Raw genomic sequence first — 22927 nt, 5'->3', positions numbered from 1 at the left:
TGAGCGAATTTATTAAAAGTTCGATTTGGCTGATTCGCTGAATTTTTTTATTTATTTTTTTGTAAGTAGCGAGTGCAATGACAGGGAGCTGCAATAGCGCTCCCCCCTTCCCCCCCCCCCCCCCCCCCCGTCATTGCAACCCTCAGATGTTGCGTTCATACATGATCGCGGCATCTGAGTGTAAAAACAGTGTGAAGTTAACATAAATTTTTTTTTTATCAAACTTACCGCCTCCATTTGCTCGCGACGGGCCGCCCGCCGCCATCTTGCTTGAAGATCTGGAGCAAACACACAGGATTTCGGCTGAGATCTTCAATCACGAGGGAGGCTGGCGGCCCATCGCGAGAAAATAGAGGAGGTAATTTTTAATTCTTTAGTTTTTTACACTATTTCAGGTTAAATCGATTCGCTGACACGAAGCACAAGGAAATTCGGCTTCAAGGTGAATCAAATTCATCCTGAAATTCAGATCGAACTCCACTTCATGTGATTCGCTTCGCTCATCTCTAGAAATAATGCCTCTAGGTATCTTACAGTGAGGCTGAGCGCCCACGCCATCAGCTTCCTAAAGGCAGCATACTCTACTAAATGGTCCAGAATGTTATGAAGAGTGAGCAGATGAATTGCATAGTCCTTCTTTGCCATGAAAATTAACTTAATCCCCCCAAAAACTTTCCACTGCATTTCATTGCTGTCATTAAAGGACCTGCTGAGATCATTTCAGTAATCGTCTTGTTAACTCAGGTGAGAATGTTGACGAGCACAAGGCTGGAGATCATTATGTCAGGCTGATTGGGTTAAAATGGCAGAATTGACCTGTTAAAAGGAGGGTGATGCTTGAAATCATTGTTCTTCCATTGTTAACCATGGTGACCTGCAAAGAAACGCGTGCAGCCATCATTGCGTTGCATAAAAATGGCTTCACAGCAAAGGATATTGTGGCTACTAAGATTGCACCTCAATCAACAATTTATAGGATCATCAAGAACTTCAAGGAAAGAGGTTCAATTCTTGTTAAGAAGGCTTCAGGGTGTCCAAGAAAGTCCAGCAAGCGCCAGGATCGTCTCCTAAAGAGTATTCAGCTGCGGGATTGGAGTGCCACCATTGCAGAGCTTGCTCAGGAATGGCAGCAGGCAGGTGTGAGCGCATCTGCATGCACAGTGAGGCGAAGACTTTTGGAAGATGGCCTGGTGTCAAGAAGGGCAGCAAAGAAGCCACTTCTCTCCAAAAAAAACATCAGGGACAGATTGATCTTCTGGAGAAAATATGGTAAATGGACTGCTGAGGACTGGGGCAAAGTCATATTCTCAGATGAAGCCTCTTTCCGATTGTTTGGGGCATCAGGAAAAAGGCTTGTCCGGAGAAGAAAAGGTGAGCGCTACCATCAGTCCTGTGTCATGCCAACAGTAAAGCATCCTGAGACCATTCATGTGTGGGGTTGCTTCTCATCCAAGGGAGTGGGCTCACTCACAATTTTGCCCAAAAACACAGCAATGAATAAAGAATGGTACCAAAACACCCTCCAACAGTAACTTCTTCCAACAACAGTTTGGTGAAGAACAATGCATTTTCCAGTACGATGGAGCACCATGCCATAAGGCAAAAGTGATAACTAAGTGGCTCGGGGACCAAAACGTCAACATTTTGGGTCCATGGCCTGGAAACTCCCCGATCTTAATCCCATTGAGAACTTGTGGTCAATCCTCAAGAGGTGGACAAACAAAAACCCACTCATTTTGACAAACTCCAAGAAGTGATTATGAAAGAATGTGTTGCTATCAGTCAGGAATTGGCCCAGAAGTTGATTGAGAGCATGCCCAGTCGAATAGCAGAGGTCCTGAAAAAGAAGGGCCAACACTGCAAATACTGACTCTTTGCATAAATGTCATAAATTGTTGATAAAAGCCTCTGAAACGTATGAAGTGCGTGTAATTATATTTCACTACATAACAGAAACAACTGAAACAAAGATCTAAAAGTAGTTTAGCTTCAAACAGTCTTGAAGGAGTTCCCAGAGATGCTTAGCATTTGTTGGCCCTTTTGCCTTCACTCTGCGGTCCAGCTCACCCCAAACCATCTTGATTGTGTTCAGGTCCGGTGACTGTGGAGGCCAGGTCATCTGGCGCAGCACCCCATCACTCTCCTTCATGGTCAAATAGCCCTTACACAGCCTGGAGGTGTGTTTGGGATCATTGTCCTGTTGAAAAATAAATGATGGTCCAACTAAACGCAAACTGGATGGAATAGCATGCCGCTGCAAGATGCTGTGCTAGCCATGCTGGTTCAGTATGCCTTCAATTTTGAATAAATCCCCAACAGTGTCACCAGCAAAGCACCCCCACACCATCACACCTCCTCCCTCATGCTTCACGGTGGGAACCAGGCATGTAGAGTCCATCCGTTCACCTTTTTAGCGTCTCACAAAGACACGGTGGTTGGAACCAAAGATCTCAAATTTGGACTCATCAGACCAAAGCACAGATTTCCATTGGTCTAATGTCCATTCCTTGTGTTCTTTAGCCCAAACAAGTCTCTTTTGCTTGTTGCCTGTCCTTAGCAGTGGTTTCCTAGCAGATATTCTACCATGAAGGCCTGATTCACACAGTCTCCTCTTAACAGTTGTTCTAGAGATGTGTCTGCTGCTAGAACTCTGTGTGGCATTGACCTGGTCTTTAATCTGAGCTGCTGTTAACCTGCGATTTCTGAGGCTGATTCTTCTTGCCATAATACAAATTCTAACAGTCTATCAGCTGTGTATCCACCTGACTTTTCCACAACGCAACTGATGGTCCCAACCCCATTTAGGCTAGTTTCACACTAGCGTTCGTCGGTCCGCTCGTGAGCTCCGTTTGAAGGAGCTCACGAGCGGACCCGAACGCCTCCGTCCAGCCCTGATGCAGTCTGAATGGATGCGGATCCGCTCAGACTGCATCAGTCTGGCGGCGTTCAGCCTCCGCTCCGCTCGCCTCCGCACGGACAGGCGCATGGCCGTGCGGAGGCGAGCGGATCCGTTCAGACTTACAATGTAAGTCAATGGGACTTACAATGTAAGTCAATGGGAACGGATCCGCTTGAAGATGTCACCATATGGCTCAATCTTCAAGCGGATCCGTCCCCCGTTGACTTTACATTGAAAGTCTGAACGGATCCGCTCAGGCTACTTTCACACTTAGAATTTTTTCTAAGTTATTAATGCAGACGGATCCGTACTGAACGGAGCCTCCGTCTGCATTAATATGATCGGATCCGTTCAGAACGGATCCGATCGAACGCTAGTGTGAAAGTAGCCTTATAAGGCAAGAAATCCCACTTATTAAACCTGACAGGGCACACCTGTGAAGTGAAGACCATTTCAGGTGACTACCTCTTGAAGCTCATCAAGAGAATGCCAAGAGTGTGCAAAGCAGTAATTAAAGCAAAAGGTGGCTACTTTGAAGAACCTAGAATATGACATATTTTCAGTTGTTATGTATATAATTCCACATGTGTTAATTCATAGTTTTGATGCCTTCCGTGTGAATCTACAATTTTCATAGTCATGAAAATAAAGAAAACTCTTTGAATGAGAAGGTGTGTCCAAACTTTTGGTCTGTACTGTGTATATATATATATATTAATCTTGCTGGAAAACCCATTCAAATAAACCTTGTGTAAGGGTGCAGATGTACGTATCCCCCTTTGTTAGGTTTTCTGAACAAAATAACTACATTTTACTATAGATTTAATTGTGTCCAGATCTAGAATATAGACACAAACACATTTCTTAGTGATTCCAAACTTCTGCACACTGGTGTAAATCCTTATGATACGTACTTCTTTCCTGATGATACATTACACATAACATTGCAGTGCTCTAAATTTCATTATTTCTGGGGAAGCGATTATAGTGGATAGAAATTAGTTTTCTCTTCCGACATTGATTCCATGGGTCAGAGATCAGTGGAGGAGAGAAAGCAGAGTTCTAAGAGGAGGCATCCTACGATTTGCTTGTGCAGCACTTGGACACTCCTGCCTTGTCAGTTTTAAAGCTGAGCAGAATAGGGCCACATTTCTAAAAGGCTGGTTTGCATTATCTCAACAATATTTTTATGTGTAATTCTTTTTTTAGAAAGTTCTATAAACCAACACTTCTAAACTATTCCTTCATAATGTATGTCCTCAGAATGCCTGCCAGACCATTTTATTCTATAACCTTAAATACATTTACCATATATAAATTTTTGGCAGCGGGGGGTTAGCATTTCCAACGGCCTGCCAAATTTGTCTAGACTTGATCTCAATATCATTTTCATAGCCCATAAATGGGTATAGATACATTATGCTGTAAATGGCCTCAGTCAAGGTTATCAAAGTCATATTCTTAGAAAGTAATTTGCTTTATGACCTCACAGTACATAGGAAACAATAAGACCGTGTTTTTCCTACTGTAAAAGTCACTGTAAAACTTTGTATGGATTTTTAGTTATTATATTTAGTTATTTTGTATAATTAAAGGTGCATTGAAGCGGAGTTATACCACTGAAATGTAGCAAGTGGGACCTTCTTTTTATCTTTTATTTTTATATATATTTTTTTATTATTTTTATTCAAATGCATCTCTAGCTAATGCTAAAAATACAGTAATAAAAGAATATATCAGCCCAGCAACATCCTCAACCAAAAAGAAACAGTTATAACCAGGCTGGGAGGAGCACTCCTTCACTCGCAATGCTGCCGAAGTCTGGTTGTGGGAGTAACAGGCCAGTCTCCCCAAGCAGGAGAGTCGGTCAATCAGTAATCATGCCGACACGTCCAGCATAGTGATGTCATGGGGTCAATTGATGACAGCCATGTTACATGACAAGTAGCGTGGCCAATTTTAAACAGACAACCACTGATCACAGTTGCCTGTGATTGGTTTGTCTTTGGATCACCATACTAGCCTTTCCAAGTATCTCTGGAATATTGGATATGGATCTCTGCTTTGGTTTCTGATGCTGAGCCTTTGTCTGATGATTTGGGCCCTGACGTGACTTCCTGACTTTGACCCCCTGGCTTGGTATTGTTTCTAGTTACTGTTCTCAGATTTTGTCCTGTCTGTATGTCCTGGTATTGACTTTGGAGTACATTGATTACTGATTTGTGCCTTCTCATTCCGTGCATATTTGTCTCTCTGTTTTTGACCTGGGTCGCCTATTTATGTTTTGCCTTTACCCGGTTTTGGCTTCTCTATCACTAGTTAATTTTTTTGTCCCCTTGTACTTTCCTGTTTAAACCCCAGTAATTAATTAACAAGGGGCTGTCAACCAGTTATGGAGTGTCAACTAGGACGGATAGTGCAGATAGGTTGGGGAAGTGGTTGGGCTAGATCAACATCTCATCGCAGTGGCAGAAATTATTTCCTTTCTTTCCAATAGTTTCCCCACTTGTCTCAGTGCTTTCTCCCTTCTTTGCTGAAGAGCATCCTCTTGTAAACACAAAATTGTGTGGATATGGCAGCAGCAGCATCAGCAGACCACAGAGTGGCAAGGTGACATAGTGTGGAGATGGCAGCAGCATGAGGAGACAACAGAGTGGCAAAGTGACATAGTTTGGAGGTGGCAGCAGCATCAGGAGGCAACAGAGTGGCAAGGTGACATAGTATGGATATCGCAGCAGCATGAGGAGACCACAGAGTGGCAAGGTAACATAGTGTGGAGATGGCAGTAGCAGCAGCATCAGGAGACCACAGAGTGGCAAGGTGACATAGTCAGTAGATGGCAGCAGAATCAGGAGACCATCAGGCATGGTGACATGGTGTGGAGAAGGCAGCAGGATACCACAGAAAGGCAAGGTAACATAGTTTGGAGGGGCGACAGTATCAGGAGGCCACAAAGTGGCAAGGTCACATAGTGTGGAGTTGGAAGCAGCATGAGGAGACCACATAGTGGCAAGGTGACATAGTGTGGAGATGGCATTAGCAGCAGCAGCATCAGGAGACCACAGAGTGGCAAGGTGACATAGTGTGGAGATGGCAGTAACAGCAGCATCAGGAGGATACCACAGAGTGGCAAGATGAAATAGTGTGGAGTTGGTAGCAGCATGAGGAGACCACAGAGTGGCAAGGTGACATAGTGTGGAGATGGCAGCAGCAGCTGCATCGGGAGACCACAAAATTACCCGGTAACAGAGTGGGGCGGTGGGTGGCAATACCAGTACCTGCTGACGAAAGCCAGGATTAGATTTCTTGATGCATCACACGGAGCAGTTCCACCCCTGTGTGACTCTGCTCACCAAGGCAAACCAGGTGCGGAACAGCATGGCACCACCGAGCCCTGCACATGTGGTATGCTGGAGGGGCACCGTGAGTTGTCCATGCAGTGGAGGCTGAGGACAATAGTGGAGGATGAGGAGGAAGAGGCAGACATTGTTTCTGGACCAACGGCTTGAGAATGTGGAGGCATTCTGTCCCTGACCGTACAGCTCCACACGTCGGCGCTGCCGGGCACTTTGGCAGACACCAACAGGCTCAAGGACTGGCCCACCTTCTGTTCTACATATTTGTGCAGGGCTGGTACTGCATTTTTCACAAAGAAATGACGGTTTGGGACTCTCCACCTCGGCTCAGCATAAGCCATCAGTTCTCTGAAAGGTGCATAGTCCACCACTTGGAAAGGGAGGGACTGCAGCACCAGAAACTTGGACAGGAGCATGTTCAGCTTCTGCGCCGTGCATGCATACTGCTGTCTCTTGGCAATCGCTTCGGTGATCGATTGCTGACGGTATGACTGACGAGGAGTAGGAGCAGGAGCATCTGGACCAGCAGAAGATGGGAATGACAGACAGCTCCCTTTGGCTGAGGTGGTGGAGCCTTGACTGGCTGAAACCGGGTGCTTGCCACTAGGTGATGCAGCGGTAGCTGCGGCCGGATGGACCACCACATCGAAGCCACGATTCTCCCAGGCCACTGCATGGCGACGCTGCATATGTTGACACAGGGCTGTAGTGGCAACATTGTCACTCTGGCCACGCTTAACCTTCTGCCCACATATTCTACATGTGGCCACATTAACCTCCTCTGGCAGCTTAACAAAAAACTGCCACACCACCAAGTAGGTGATTTTCCCCCCAAGTCCGCACTGTCTGACTGCTACCACCGCTGCCTCCGTAAACCCCTGCACCAGTACTTTCAGGGCAGGTAGGCTGCTGCAAAGCAGGTGGTCTGCCCCGTGTATGTTTAGCTCGCAACCTGCAACTGCTGCCACCCTGCAGACTCCCAGCCATGCTACCACACAGCTGGCTCAGCCGCTGCCTCATAGGCAAGCTGCCACCCTCTTCTCCTAATGATGATGAAGCCCCTTCTGCACCCGGCTCCCAAGTGCGATCGGTTTCATCATCATCAAGTAGTGTCTGCACAACACTGATGTTCTCCTCAATGGTCTCTGGGTCAGGAGCATGACCGCTCGCAACACAAGCTCCTGCGCCACTCTCCTCATCACTACTTGCCCGCCTAGTGGAGGAAGCGGCGTATGTCTCGTCCAGATCTTGGCTGAGCAGTAGCTGCTGACTGTCCTCTAGCAGCTCATCCTCGCTGTATAGTGGAGCTGAGCCCACAGCATTCAATACTTCTGTGGCTGAGGGAACAGCAAAGGACAGAGGCAGGTTGAAGGACAGGTGACGGCATAGGGCCTGCTCCCGGGTCATGCCAACTAAGGGTTGTGTCTGACGAACACTCCGACTGTTGCCTGGGGGTGTCTGATGTAACTTGGGATGAAGTGGATGACCGAGTTAACCGAACAAAAACCGCTGGGTTGCTGGTCAAGACACAACCGCTAGATGACACCAGGAGCTCAGGCCTCTCGCTGCGACTGTCCTGCTGCCACACCTCCTTACTCTGCTACGACCTCTGCTTGCACCTGAAACATTCATGCCTCTGCCACTTCTCTGTGCATGGTCGGCACTTCTCTGCCTGACATACTTGTAGCTGAACTACACAATTTAAATGGAAATTAAAACACCCCTAAAAGGGACGAATATATTTTTCTTTTTGTACTAAAATAGTCCACTAAATGCTTTCACCACAATTAACTGCAGAAATGCAATGAGAATATATTTTTCTAGTAGTACTGAAATACACCCCTATAAGTTTTGACCAGAAAAATCTTAACAAGTGCGTATATATTTTTCTTGTTGGACTGAAATACGCCCCTATATGCTTTCACCAGAAATAACTGCAACAGTGCAGTGCGTATTTATTTTTCTTGTTGGACTGAAATAGGCCACTATACGCTTTGACTAGAAAACAATCAAAGAGTGAAGTGCGTATATATTTTTCTTGTATTTCTGAAATACGCCCCTATAAGCTTTCACCAGAAATAACTGCAACAGTTCAGTGCGTATATATTTTTATTTTTTTACTATAATACGCCCCTATATGCTTTCAACAGAAATAACTGCAACAGTTCAGTGCGTATATATTTTTATTTTTTTACTATAATACGCCCCTATATGCTTTCAACAGAAATAACTGCAGAAGTGAACTGAGAATATATTTTTTTTGTTGAACTGAAATGCGCCCCTATACGCTTTCAACAGAAATAACTGCAGAAATGAAATGCGTATACATTTTTCTTGTCGTACTGGATAAGATACTAAGATATAAGCCACTAAAAGCTTTTCAACGTAACACTTGCAGCCCAATAACAAAAAGCTGGAATGTCAGAGCTCTCTAATGACTATTTGGATCCCCAAATAATCGTTCCCTGCACTTTTAAATTGCTTTCCTATCAATGTCCCTAGCGCCTTCTGATGTCTCTCCCTGCACTAAGATGCTATGAAATGATTCCTCCCTATCCTTTCCCTGCACTTATAAATCCTTTTTTCAGTTTTTTTTTAAAACATTGAGGTTTTTCCAATTGCGGTCCCTAGCACCTTTACACGTCTGTTCCTGCACTCTGAACGCTGGAAAATGGCAGAATCTAAAATGGCTGCCATATTTAAAGGGCTGTGACATCACAGGGCTGGCTGCTGATTGGCTGCATGCAGGCATGTCGATCTGGGTCATCCCGCCTTCCCAGAGTTCCTTGCCCAATGTCCTCAGTCCTCACAAGTGTAGCCGCCATTTTAGGAAAATTGCGATTCGTTAACACGAAGAGCGAGGAAATTTGCATTCATTGCGGATGACATTTTTCCTGAAATTCGGATTGAATTCCACTTCGGCAGCTTCAAATTCGCTCATCTCTAATTATAATGATAGCTACTCCTTCAAAGTTTTCCAAATCCCCAACTTTTAGTGCTGCAAAATGAATCACTTGATTCGGTAGACTAAAGTGATATGACTTCTATGATGACATTATGTCCTTGGAAACATAACTGCAGCAGCAACATGCTACAGAAGACACCAAGGACATCACATCACTTCAGTCTGATAGTGCTAAATCACTTTTGGTAATCTTTTTTTCTACTTTGGCCACTGTGGAGGATTACCAAATATTTGTTGTAGAATCACAGACAACCCCTTTAACAATACACTACAGCTAAAGAACTCTTGTGGTTTAGGATCAATTCACACGAACATATCCATTTTTGTGGACTGCAAATTGTGGATCCGCAAAACACGAATAACAGTCGTTTGTGGATCGGTACGTCCTGCCATGTTAATGCTTATTCTTGTCCACAAACCGGACAAGAATAGGACATTTTCTATCTTTTTTGCAGGGCCGCGGAACGGACATGCAGATGCAGACAGCACACTGTGTGTTGTCCGCAACTTTTGCGGCCCCATTGAAATTGATGGGTCCGCTTCTGATGGGCGAAATCGCGAAACAGATGCGGAAAGAAAAATACAGTTGTGTGAAATGGCACAGCAATCCAGCAGGTTTTTCCTGCAGAGAACAGCCTGCCAGAGTTCTCCGGATCCGGCATAGTGCTATAAACTAAAGTGTGATGTAGCTGGAATCCAGCAACCCCGCAACATAAATGTCTGTATTCGGACAGAAAAAAAAACATTGGTTTCCATTGTAGTTAGTAGGCCTGGTAGTGAATGGCCGAATCCAATCCACTCAGGTTGCTGTTGATTATTTCTGAGGCAAATTCAAGGAAATCTGCAAAAAAATCTGCAAGACAGAGCCACAGTGAATCAAGGGGATTTTGCTTTGGATTTGCCCTTATGGATTTTCTATGAAGCGTAAAAATTGATTATATTGCCCATTTTGACATCCTTATTGTAGTCAATAGAGGAAATCAGCAACAAATCCACATTCATGATGTAATTTTAAAATCCACGTTACATTTGGAAAACTTCTGTAACATGTAGATAAAATGTCTTTTTCAGACAAGACATTTCTTTGTTACTACTCTCAAAGAACATGAGATGTACAGTACAGACCAAAAGTTTGGACACACCTTCTCATTCAAAGAGTTTTCTTTATTTTCATGACTATGAAGATTGTAGATTCACACTGAAGGCATCAAAACTATGAATTAACACATGTGGAATTATATACATAACAAAAAAGTGTGAAAACAACTGAAAATATGTCATATTCTAGGTTCTTCAAAGTAGCCACCTTTTGCTTTGATTACTGCTTTTCACACTCTTGGCATTCTCTTGATGAGCTTCAAGAGGTAGTCACCTGAAATGGTTTTCACTTCATAGGTGTGCCCTGTCAGGTTTAATAAGTAGGTTTTCTTGCCTTATAAATGGGGTTGGGACCATCAGTTGCGTTGTGGAGAAGTCAGGTGGATACACAGCTGATAGTCCTACTGAATAGACTGTCCCCAAGTGCAGTCACAAAAACCATCAAGCGCTACAAAGAAACTGGCTCACATATGGACCGCCCTAGGAAAGGAAGACCAAGAGTCACCTCTGCAGCGGAGGATAAGTTCATCCAAGTCACCAGCCTCAGAAATCGCAGGTTAACAGCAGCTCAGATTAGAGACCAGGTCAAAGCCACACAGAGTTCTAGCAGCAGACACATCTCTAGAACAACTGTTAAGAGGAGACTGTGTGAATCAGGCCTTCATGGTAGAATATCTGCTAAGAAACCACTGCTAAGGACAGGCAACAAGCAGAAGAGACTTGTTTGGGCTAAACAACACAAGGAATAGACATTAGACCAGTGGAAATCTGTGCTTTGGTCTGATGAGTCCAAATTTGAGATCTTTGGTTCAACCACCGTGTCTTTGTTTGACGCGGAAAAGGTGAACGGATGGACTCTACATGCCTGGTCCCACCGTGAAGCATGGAGGAGGAGGTGTGATGGTGTGGGGGTGCTTTGCTGGTGACACTGTTGGGGATTTATTCAAAATTGAAGGCATGGCTACCACAGCATGGCTACCACAGCATCTTGGAGCAGCATGCTATTCCATCCGGTTTGCTTTTAGTTGGACCATCATTTATTTTTCAACAGGACAATGACCCCAAACACACCTCCAGGCTGTGTAAGTGCTATTTGACCATGAAGGAGAGTGATGGGGTGCTGCGCCAGATGACCTGGCCTCCACAGTCACCGGACCTGAACCCAATCGAGATGGTTTGGGGTGAGCTGGACCGCAGAGTGAAGGCAAAAGGGCCAACAACTGCTAAGCATCTCTGGGAACTCCTTCAAGACTGTTGGAAGACCATTTCAGGTGACTACCTCTTGAAGCTCATCAAGAGAATACCAAGAGTGTGAAAAGCAGTAGTCAAAGCAAAAGGTGGCTACTTTGAAGAACCTAGAATATGACATATTTTCAGTTGTTTTCACACTTTTTTGTTATGTATATAATTCCACATGTGTTAATTCATAGTTTTGATGCCTTCTGTGTGAATCTACAATTTGCATAGTCATGAAAATAAAGAAAACTCTTTGAATGAGAAGGTGTGTCCAAACTTTTGGTCTGTACTGTACATGCTGTGGATCGGACGCCACGGAAGGAGATCCCATTTCTCCTTTTTTACACCCAAATCTGCAGTGTAAGGCTACTTTCACACTTGCGTTCGGGGTTCCGCTTGTGAGTTCCGTTTGAAGGCTCTCACAAGCGGCCCCGAATGGATCCGTACAGCCCCAATGCATTCTGAGTGGATGCGTATCCGCTCAGAATGCATCAGTCTGGCACCGTTTGTCCTCCGCTCCGCTCAGCAGGCGGACACCCGATTGCAGCTTGCAGCGTTCGGGTGTCCACCTGGCCGTATGGAGCCAAACTGATCCGTCCAGACTTACAATGTAAGTCAATGGGGACGGATCCGTTTGACGTTGACACAATATGGTTCCATTTTTAAACGGATCCGTCCCCCATTGACTTTCAATGCAAAGTTTGGACGGATCCGTCTGACTAACAATTAGACAAACCATCGTTTGCATTATAGAAGCGGATACGTCTGTGCAGATACCAGACGTATCCGCTCCAAACGCAAGTGTGAAAGTAGCCTAAACTGACCTGTGGTGCAGATTTTAAAATTGCAACAAGTCAATTTATGTTGTGGATTGCCACCGCGGATTTCAAATTTTGCAGTGCAGAAGATGAAATCCATAGTATATCTGCAGCAAAATCCATGACAAATCTACAGTGCAATTTAGAATCAGGAACTGTGGCAAAATCTGCAGCGCAAATTGTTCCCGAAGTGGCCATACTCTGAGGTTAATGACACTGTACCTTCAGTAATGACTTCCATTCTTCTGTCCACAATAAGCACAAGGTCACCTCCCAGAAAAGCCAGACTGCATACAAGGTCAGTACTGAATATGAAGAAATGAGTATGTAGGAAATAGAAAACAGTAAAACCTGCAGATGTTAAACACATTTTAGCTGAATTAAGCAGTTCTTGGAAAAAATGGCTCTTTCAGGTACTCGCAGCCAAACTGCTTATTTTTGGCCTAGGACTTGACAAATCCCTTAAGACTTCCAGCATGTTGTCCTGTGTGCAGCAGTGTATTCTGAACTGTCATGTAACAATAATCCAATCAGATAAATCATTAGGTTTAAAGGAGTTTTCTTGTTTTCTGTAAATACATCATAAAGATTTATAGAATGTTATATTATAATGTGATTACATTGATTGATTGAAAGCATCTTTGGGTGGGTTGGGGAGCCTAATAATTCCCCAAACTGAGAATTTGCTAAAACCGTATCAGGTATAGGCTTCCTTTTCACAGCCGAATAGGTAAGAGCAGCAAGTACACCCACAAGTCAATGGGGGACGGATCCGTTTGAAAATTGAGCCATATTGTGTCATCTTCAAACGGATCCGTCCCCATTGACTTACATTGTAAGTCTGGACGGATCCGCACGCCTCCGCACGGCCAGGCGGACACCCAAACGCTGCAAGCAAAAATTTTTTTTTATTATTATTTTTTTCATGGTAATGCAAACAGATCCGTTCTGAATGGATCTAAGCGTTTGCATTATAGGTGCGGAACCGTCTGTGCAGATACCAGACGGATCCGCACCTAAACGCAGGTGTGAAAGTAGCCTTATGTAATGTATGATGACACAGCAAAGCACAAAAATGACACTGCTCTCTCTCTCACACAACTGCAAAAAACTGCTGGAAATTGCTGCTTGGGAGTTTCTTATAGTGTAAGGTGTAGAAAACATAAGGTAGTGATCAATTGTTATATTAAAACATAACTTTTACTAGTACAATATAAAAAGATAGGCCCTTGATAAATGAATAATACTAAATAATGAGCCAACGGTAGTAAAGACCCAATGTTCACGGCGGCACCTAAACAAAGAACCAGAAAGTAAAGCTGCACGGCGGCACTAAGGGATGATAACCGTAGTCCTACAGCTGTGTCGTCAAACTCCAGGGTGCAGTCTGTGTCCTGATGAAACGGAGTTGTATTGCTACAGTCGGACCATTGGTTGCTGGAGGTGGCGGGGTCAGTATAATCCCTATTATGGCCCTGTGGTATAATCCTCGGCTGACCCTAATTACTAGATGATAGGAGCAGCCTAACCGCAGAGCACTCATCCTTAAAAAGGCGACCCCGTCCGGAACCTTACCCTGTATACTGGCCCTGATTGGCCGTAATCCAATCCCGCTCCCTACATGCACGTTTCATATTTGAGAAATCATCAGGGGAAATATATCTAGGATTTTAAAATATAAAATGGACGATCGGGTGATACCAGTTATAACGCAACCAATTGGATCGTCCGTTATATCTATAAACGAATGGGGAAGGGAGTACTAGATGAAGCGCTTCAATCTCACATATGGGGCATAATGTTAGCTATGGGCAATAGATCTCTCCCGCGCTATATTCAGCGCCAGTTTTTAAGTGCTTCATTGCTCCAGAACGAGGCTGCGGCTTGTCACGTGTCCGACGTCATCACGCAGCTTGCGCGTGACGAATGATGACCGTCCACGCATGAGCAGTGACGCGGGCACCCGACAGAAGAGTCACAGGATGCAAATCACATGAGATAAACTCAACAGTGCGATCAGCTGACACTGGTTGCTAGGCATACAGGGCGCGTCCCCAGCAACCAGTGCCTAAATTGTCTTGGATCTAGGTCGTATTGTGTTTGTAGGCATTTATGGCGTTAATATATAAATAGAGACTTGGGGATAGAGAGATCGGGATCATATAATGGACCAAGATTGGTCAGCTCCAAAGGAATAAAGTGCTTGATCAAAAAAGGGATACAAATAGAGGTAGCCTAGTCGGTAGTACCCCATTAGGGATCCGGTTCCTAAAATATTGGGGATTATAATAATGCATTAAGTCAAACCTTCATACTTTATCCCGCTTATTATATTACTGCAATTTTTTCTTACCCACAACTTTTTTCTTTTCAATAGTAGGATTTACCTCCAGCTAAGGGGCACAGCAATGGGCTGTTCTTGTGCGCCATATTACGCCAATTTGCTCCTGGGCTGGTTGGAATCCACCATTGTGTTTGAGACTATGTCGTCGAGTACTGGGGACATTCTATTATGGGCCCGGTACATCGACGACATTTTCATCATCTGGAACAGCTCTAGGTCTGCCTTTTCAGAATTTGTTGATAAACTCAACTCTAATCAAATAGGCTTAAGATTCACCTATGAGATTGATATGAAAACACTACCATTTTGGCACATATGTAGAATTTAGTGTTAGAAACCCGTCTAACTAGAGATCGCCTTGACGTGCGGCAGATGGGCTCAAATAATTTTGTACAAAATGATTTGCCAAGCATCTCTAACTTATTAGTATAGCATTTGCAATTATGATGCAATTTTGTACTTTATTTGGTTTGCAGAGAGCTGTTGCATTGCATGTTTTGTTTTACAGTATTGTTCTCACCCATAGCAACGTGCCCCTGTGCTTTGGGATGTGCTGACTGACCCCCTTTTTTCTTTGCAGTTTGGACATCTGCATTTCTAGGGGACAGTCCAATGAATTAAGCACTACATTTTACAGAAAACCAACTTCTACAAATTTAGTGTTGCATTGGGCTAGCGGTCACCCTACTCCATTGAGGAGGGGTATCCCTGGGGGGAAATATTTGCACTTACATCTAAATTGCTCTGATCATCATGAGTTTGTTAGACAGGCACAATATTTGCCTGATCCCTACGTTTGACGGGATGTCTGACAAAGTTAGGAATGTTCTGAATAAACATTGATCTATCCTCCTCTCCTCATGGATCCTGATATCCGAGGTACTGTACATGAGTACCCACAGATCACTTTTAGGAGAGGTCAGAGTTTCAGGGATGTCCTGGTTACCAGCCACTACTCCTCAGGAACCGTTAGTGGCACCTGGTTGGATCGCAAGCCGCAGGGTTGTTTCAGATGTGGTGGCTGTGTGACCTGTAGCACGTTGAAATCTTCCAAGACATTCCTGAGTACCAATTTACAGTGTTCCATTGAAATCTGTGATTTCATCACCTGTCGTAGTCGCCGCATGATTTATAAAATAACATGTGATTGTAAGATTGAATATATAGGCAAAAAAAAAGGGCGTTACGCAGACGTATAGGTGAACATCTTGGAGACATAGCCAACAACAGAGATACAGTAGTATCTAGACATGTACACAAATTCCATAATGGGAATCCGAGATACTTAAGTACTGTTGGGATTGAGTTGGTTAGTCAACCGTTAAGAGGGGGAGACTGGGATCGTATCCTTCTGCAGCACGAGACCCGATAGATTTTTAGGTTGCGCATGGTGTCACCTACTGTCCTGAATGAGCAGCTAAATTTTGGCTGCTTTATTTGATGTCTCTCCTGGACGAGACCTCATAAAAAATCTAAAATAAATATAAGATTAATGACAATAGCAGGATGAAGTATGAAGGTTTGACTTCATGCATTATTATGTCCCGAATATTTTAGGAGCAGGAACCCTAATGGGGTACTACCGGCTAGGCTACCTCTATTTGTATCCCTTTTTTGATCGAGCACTTTATTCCTTTGTAGCTGACCAATCTTTGTCCATTATATGATCTGATCTCTCTATCCCTGAGACCAAGTCTTTATTTATACATTAACGCCATAAATGCCTACAAACACAATACAGCCTAGATCCAAGACCGTTCAGGCACTGGTTGCTGGGGACGCGCCCTGTACGCCTAGCAACCAGTGTCAGCTGATCACACTGTTGACAGTGCGTTCGGACGCACTTACGTTATCTCGTGATTTGTGTCCTGTGACTCTTCTGTCGGGTGCCAGCGTCACCGCGCATGCGCGGATGGTCATTATTCGTCACGCGAAGCTGACGTGGCAAGCCGTATCCTCGTTCTGGGACAATGAATCATTTAAAAACTGACGCCGAATATAGCGCGGGCGCAATCTATTACCCGTGGCTAACATTATGCCCCGTATGTGAGATTGAGGCGCTTTATCTAGTACTCCCTTCCCCATTCGTTTATATACATAACGGACAATCATATGGGTGCGCTATAACTGGTATCACCCGATCGTCCATGATTTCTCAAATATGAAACGTGCATGTAGGGAGTGGGATGGCAAATCAGGGCCAGTATACAGGGTAAGGTTCCGGACGGGGTCACCCTTTTAAGGACGAGTGCCCTGTGGTTAGGCTGCTCCTATCATCTAGTAATTAGGGTCAGCCGAGGATTATACCACAGGGCCATAATAGGGATTATACTGACCCCGCCACCTCCAGCAACCAATGGTCCAACTGGAGCAATACAACTCAGTTTCATCAGGACACAGACTGCACCCTGGATTTTGACGACACAGCTGTAGGACTACGGTTATCATCCCTTAGTGCACCTTTACTTTCTGGTTCTTTGTTTAGGTGCCGCCGTGAACATTGGGTCTTTACTACCGTTGGCTCATTATTTAGTATTATTCCTTTATCAAGGGCCTATCTTTTTATATTGTACTAGTAAAAGTTATGTTTTAATATAACAATTGATCACTACCTTATGTTTTCTGGTCTGATTTTGTAGTGACGTTTATATTTGACACTATAATTGTCTCATTTTGGTTATTTTGTATAGTAAGGGGTAGGCAACTTTCCTATTGGTCGCTAGGGATGTTGCTAGGCTCAAACAAAGTCATTGCTGCCTTCTCATTGGCCCACAAGCCAAAAGCAGAGAGGGATCTTGTGTACTGGTATAAAAAGCACTATAGCACTATATTCTAAATATTCGCGAATTCTTGAGGTGTCGATATTTGCTATTGGAATATTCGCGATCAACACTAATGAGCACTACATGGAGAAATATACACACTTGCATGCCTTGGCATGCTATCAATGAGGTTATTAATGGTTGTCTGAGGAATGTTCTGCCATGCTGAATGCACTTGATCATGCCAATCACCAAGATCCAACTTCTAGAAGCTCGCTTTGCAATTGCCCAACCAATGACATCCCAGATGTACTCGGTGTTAGACAAATCTGGAGATTCTGAACGAACAACATGCAGCCTGTCGTTGTCCTATTGAAAAATGACACTTTGGAGAACTAGCTGTTCCAATGATTCCATGACTAAATCAATGTAATGCCAAGCTTTTAGTGTACCTGAAATGAAGACGAGAGGGATCCAGCTGCCGTACATTATGCAACCCCACATGATAATACCGAGAGCAGGAACAGTGCAATATTCCCACATGCCTTGTTCAGATTTTTCTGGTTTCTTGTGGCAAAAACTTTTGCTTTTATTGCCCTCTAACATGTCACAGATTGGAGCTAGGTGCTTAAAAATTTGATTATCTACAGACCATAGCAACATTTGCTACTTCCTTACGGCTTGTCTTTCTTGGCATTGAAGTTTCAATGTTAAGGAGGGTATGTGTTTTATGCACTTCTAAATATTGTTGCTAGTTCTTTTTGGCAACTAAATCCCTAATGGCTGAACTGGAGATTCTGCACACAGTTGACCTCCCTGTCACTCATCTGTTTTCTTTTCAGTTATCACGGAGAGGATTAGTTACATGTAAATGAATAATATAGCTGGTTGCCAAAAAACATTATCTATGTTTGCTGGAAGTAGAATTGTTTGTGGGTGATACACCCTGTTTAGAGAATAAAAACATTCACAGATGTTAATATAGGCACATCAATAATAGAGGCCAGGGAATAGCAGTGCAGCTGCAAAATGCAGATACATAAGTAAGGAGAGGCCTTTCTGGGATAAACACGCATAATTATAGGAAGTACATACAATAGCAGTTGTTCTGTTTAGGAAATGTCCTCAGCTAAAAAGTGACTTTTTTATACAGTACCACAGATTTTGTAAATAATGAATGTTGTGGTGTTCATCTGATATGTTATGAGGCCACATACATTTTATAATGGTCTTGACACCAGTCACAGTGGGCTTGTATAAAAATTGGTGAAGTCCCCTGGACCGCACATTGCCGGCACTATAATAGAAAATGCTTAATCTTGTCCGTAATTGCGGACAAGAATAGGACATGTTCTATTTTTTTGCGGAAAGGAAGCACGAATGCGGAAGTGCGTATCTGCAAATGCTGATGCGGACAGCACATTCTGGCCCCATTGAAAATGAATGGGTCTGCACCCGTTCCACAAAATTGCAAAACGGATGCTGACCCATTTTGCGGACGTGTGAATGGACCCTTAAAGGGGTTTTTAGGTTTGCTACTTCATACATTAAAATAATAATTTATGAAGGTAGCTGTAATTCTGTAATGCCCCAATCTTCCATTCTGGGCTGTGGTCACATGACCATGTCCATGCATCTCTTTCTTACTTCCTGTGACTTTATGTCCATGCAGGGGAAGGGATGGGGGAGTGTCTATATAACGAGTGGGAGGAGCTATAAACTAACTGGGTGTTGTTAGGGGTGGTGCTGGAGCTGTGATAGAGAAAGCAGAAGTGCATCATGGGTTTGGTTGGATACAGCGACAGGAAGTGCTACATACAGGATGGAAAGAAACCAGAGGGATTGGTTTACATGGTTCAAATTGAAGAATAAAAATATAAGGAAGATGTATATATGATAAGGATCTACATGAGCATAGCTATTAAAATCATAGTAATTACACAAAACCCCTTTAAAGGGGTATTCCCACCTGGGACACAAATGTCCAATAGGTGCAGGTGTAACCTCTGGGACCTGATCATATCTCTAGAAAGAGGTTTGAAGTGAATAGAGAGCAAATTGCTCATGCGCAGCCGCCCTTTATTCACCACTAAGTCCAGTGAATGGAAAGGATGGCACGCATGCACAGCTTGTTCTCGACTGACTGTGAGGCCCTTTTCTTTAGATAGGAGTGGATCTCATAGGTGGGACCCCCTCCTATAAAACATTTATGGCATATTCTATTAAAATGACATAAATGTCTTAGAGTAGAATGCCCCTTTAAGTCATTTATTATGTACAAACATTAAAACTACAAAAGGGCTTAAGACTGTGAGATACCGGTGGTGGCCATGTCACATTCTATCCACACTTTATCTTAACTAAGGTGAAGCATGGATAGAACACACAGCGACCTAGATCTCACAGCCCGTGCACACGGAGTTATAGTAACTGGATTCATTTGTAGAAGACCATTAGTGAAGGTTTCACGTATCGGGCATAGGAAATAGGAGTGCCAACATCATTCTAAATGGGTGTGTGTTTTATTGTCTGTGCCACGATCCAATTACAGCAGAGAGCGTCACAGCCAGTGAGAAAAAAAGCTCACCTTCTCCCTGACTTTGACGCTCTCCGCTGTGATTGGATCGCGGCACAGCCAGGGAGAAGGAGACACCCATTGAGGAACCCTGGCGTCTCCTCCTCTCTGTACTGATCATCAGTATTAACATACTGAGCATGAAAACTGCAGGGGGGCGCAGCGGGGCGTAGGAGCCACATTAAAAAAAAATCGGGCAGGGTGGCAGCATCAGCGGGGGGTACTCAGCAAGTAAAGGTATTTATCCCAAATAATATAAAAAAACATGAAAGGTCCTCTTTAAGGCTACTTTCACACTAGCCTTCGATCGGATCCGTTCTGAACGGATCCGATCATATTAATGCAGATGGAGGCTCCGTTCAGTACGGATCCGTCTGCATTAATAACTTAGAAAAAATTCTAAGTGTGAAAGCAGCCTGAGCGGATCCGTTCAGACTTTCAATGTAAAGTCAATGGGGGACGGATCCGCTTGAAGATTGAGCCACAGGGTGACATCTTCAAGCGGATCCGTTCCCATTGACTTACATTGTAAGTCTGAACGGATCCGCTCGCCTCCGCACGGCCAGGCGGACAGCTGAACGCTGCAAGCAGCGTTCAGCTGTCCGCCTGTCCGTGCGGAGGCGAGCGGAGCGGAGGCTGAACGCCGCCAGACTGATGCAGTCTGAGCGGATCCGCTCCATTCAGACTGCATCAGGGCTGGACGGCTGCGTTCGGGTCCGCTCGTGAGCCCCTTCAAACGGAGCTCACGAGCGGACCGACGAACGCTAGTGTGAAAGTAGCCTAAACCACCTTGTGTGTGGTACCATGTAATAATCATAAGACATGCCACTAAATAGATTGTTTCAGCTCAGATATTGATGGTATAATGCTAGGATATGCTATCAATGTCAGATAGATGTGGTTCTGTGCTCCTATCTCATGAATGGAGCCCTCAAAGTAAAAGAGAGCACACTGCATGTTCTTCATTCATCACTATAGGAGTTCCAAAAGTTTCTGAAATTTTTCAGAAGTCCCATAGCAGTGAAGAGAGAGTGCTCCACACAAGCATGACCACCCTTCCATTCAGCGCTATAGGACTGCTGAAAGTTGCCAAGACAGAGCTTGGTCATTTTCAGAACTTCCATACCGGTGAACCGAGATTGGCCGCTCATTTGGGGCTGTGTTTGGTTCACTTCGGACGACCTGTTCTGGAGACAGGAGTGGGACCCACACATACCTGACATTGATATATACAGTAGAACAACTTTATGGTCAGATTACCAACTTCTGGTCAGGAAGGATGACTTCACCCAGCTGGAAAAAAGAAATAATAAACTGCTTCAGGGGGCACTGTTCTGGAGATAGGAGTAGGTCCTCAGATGAGCCAACCCTTTTCCATTTCTGACTCTCTTACATACATATCAATCTGTTCAGTTCTTTCTGCTCTATACCATGCTGAATGCAGACTGAACAGAATTTAAAGTCTGACAGGTTTGCTTTAAGTGGGCTGTCCGGTCTACTAGAAAGATAATGCAATATATTGGTCTGCATTATACAAGAAACTCTATTTTGGCGGTGACTCCCTCTTCTGGGCAGCCATTAGTTATGTCTCTACAAAAAAAAAAAAAATTTCCAACAATATTTATAGTATCCACATAAAAAATGAATGCAATTTACTAGAAATAAGGTCCAGTGTCTTAATTCTTCATGTTCTCAGAACGTGCTTATAGAAATTTATACGCACTATAAATATTCTGTCCGTATCCCAAGTCAGGTTAAGAAAAAATGTTAGTTGTATGAGTCATTTGCTAGAAGAAGTGTGTGTATATCAAGGCTAGGACTTGGCCAGCTCCACGGGAAGAGATAATGAATTCAGATGCTTCATGAAATTATCTTATGTTATGATTCCTTGCAGGTGTCCAGATCCATGGGAAAAATACTGCTGGTCTGTTTTCAGTTTTTTTTTTCTTTCCTTGTCTCTTTGAATGAGAACTTGTAAAACTTTGATATTTTCTTAGTGGTTTCTTGGGTTCATGTTACTATGAAGCAAATATGTTGACCTTCTTAATCTATTAGATGTTTATTCCTAGCAGATACTGTACCACTATCCCTTAAAGAACACCTCTGCCCACAATCTAAAAATGCAGGTGTCAATGCAGTTAACCCCAGTATCATACTCTTCTTCTGTTATACTGAAAGTGGCCAAAAAGATGAGATGGGAAACTGTTTGTCGGGATCCTCAAACTGGAGAACTGGCGGCCACTGGAAATTTTAATGAAGTTAAAGTGGATTTTGTTTTGTGCTTAGGGCATGTTGTGATATATGGTATCTATAGCAGTCTATGGGTCTATACTGTATCTCCATGGGTCTTGGATTTCATATGCCAGCATAAAAAGGTCTTTTTTTTTACTCCAGATTCACATAGACATTAATAAAAAAAAACATGCCATGCTCCATAGGGTGCCATATTATGAAGATTTTCGCCCCTAGAAGTGATATCAATGTAATACAGTACTGCATGGAGGCACCAGAGGGCGACATATGCATGGCTCTAATACAAGCTCAGATCACCTGTTTAGGGTAACCCTACATGTATCACAAATGCTACGGATCCTCAGTTTCGGAATTTGTGCATGGAAAACCTGCAGTGGAATACACTAGTAGCAAACAAATTTCCTCCTTGTGCCGCAGAAACTTTCCACTCAGAGGTTGACCGGCAATTAGAATTTTTAAATCTGCAGCATGTCAAAATTTGTTACAGATTTTTCCCTATTGAATTGAATGAGAAAGTAAGAAGCTGCAGATTTGCCACTGCAGAATTTCTCAGAGACTTTTGGGGGATTTTTTGTGGAAATTTTCGTCGTCAGTCCATCACGGGTGGATGTATTCTTAGTA

At 43.8% G+C, this 22927-nt stretch overlaps 1 protein-coding gene across 2 annotated transcripts in view; it reads left to right on the top strand.

Moving 5' to 3' along the window:
• The window catches only part of DLC1 (DLC1 Rho GTPase activating protein), a 566720-nt gene that overhangs the window by 99367 nt on the left and 444426 nt on the right, over window positions 1-22927 (top strand). The window lies entirely within an intron of this gene.

Source organism: Bufo gargarizans, chromosome 1 (genome assembly GCF_014858855.1).
Source record: "Bufo gargarizans isolate SCDJY-AF-19 chromosome 1, ASM1485885v1, whole genome shotgun sequence".
Taxonomy (NCBI): domain Eukaryota; kingdom Metazoa; phylum Chordata; class Amphibia; order Anura; family Bufonidae; genus Bufo; species Bufo gargarizans.
This window is presented reverse-complemented; position numbering and strand designations above follow the sequence as displayed.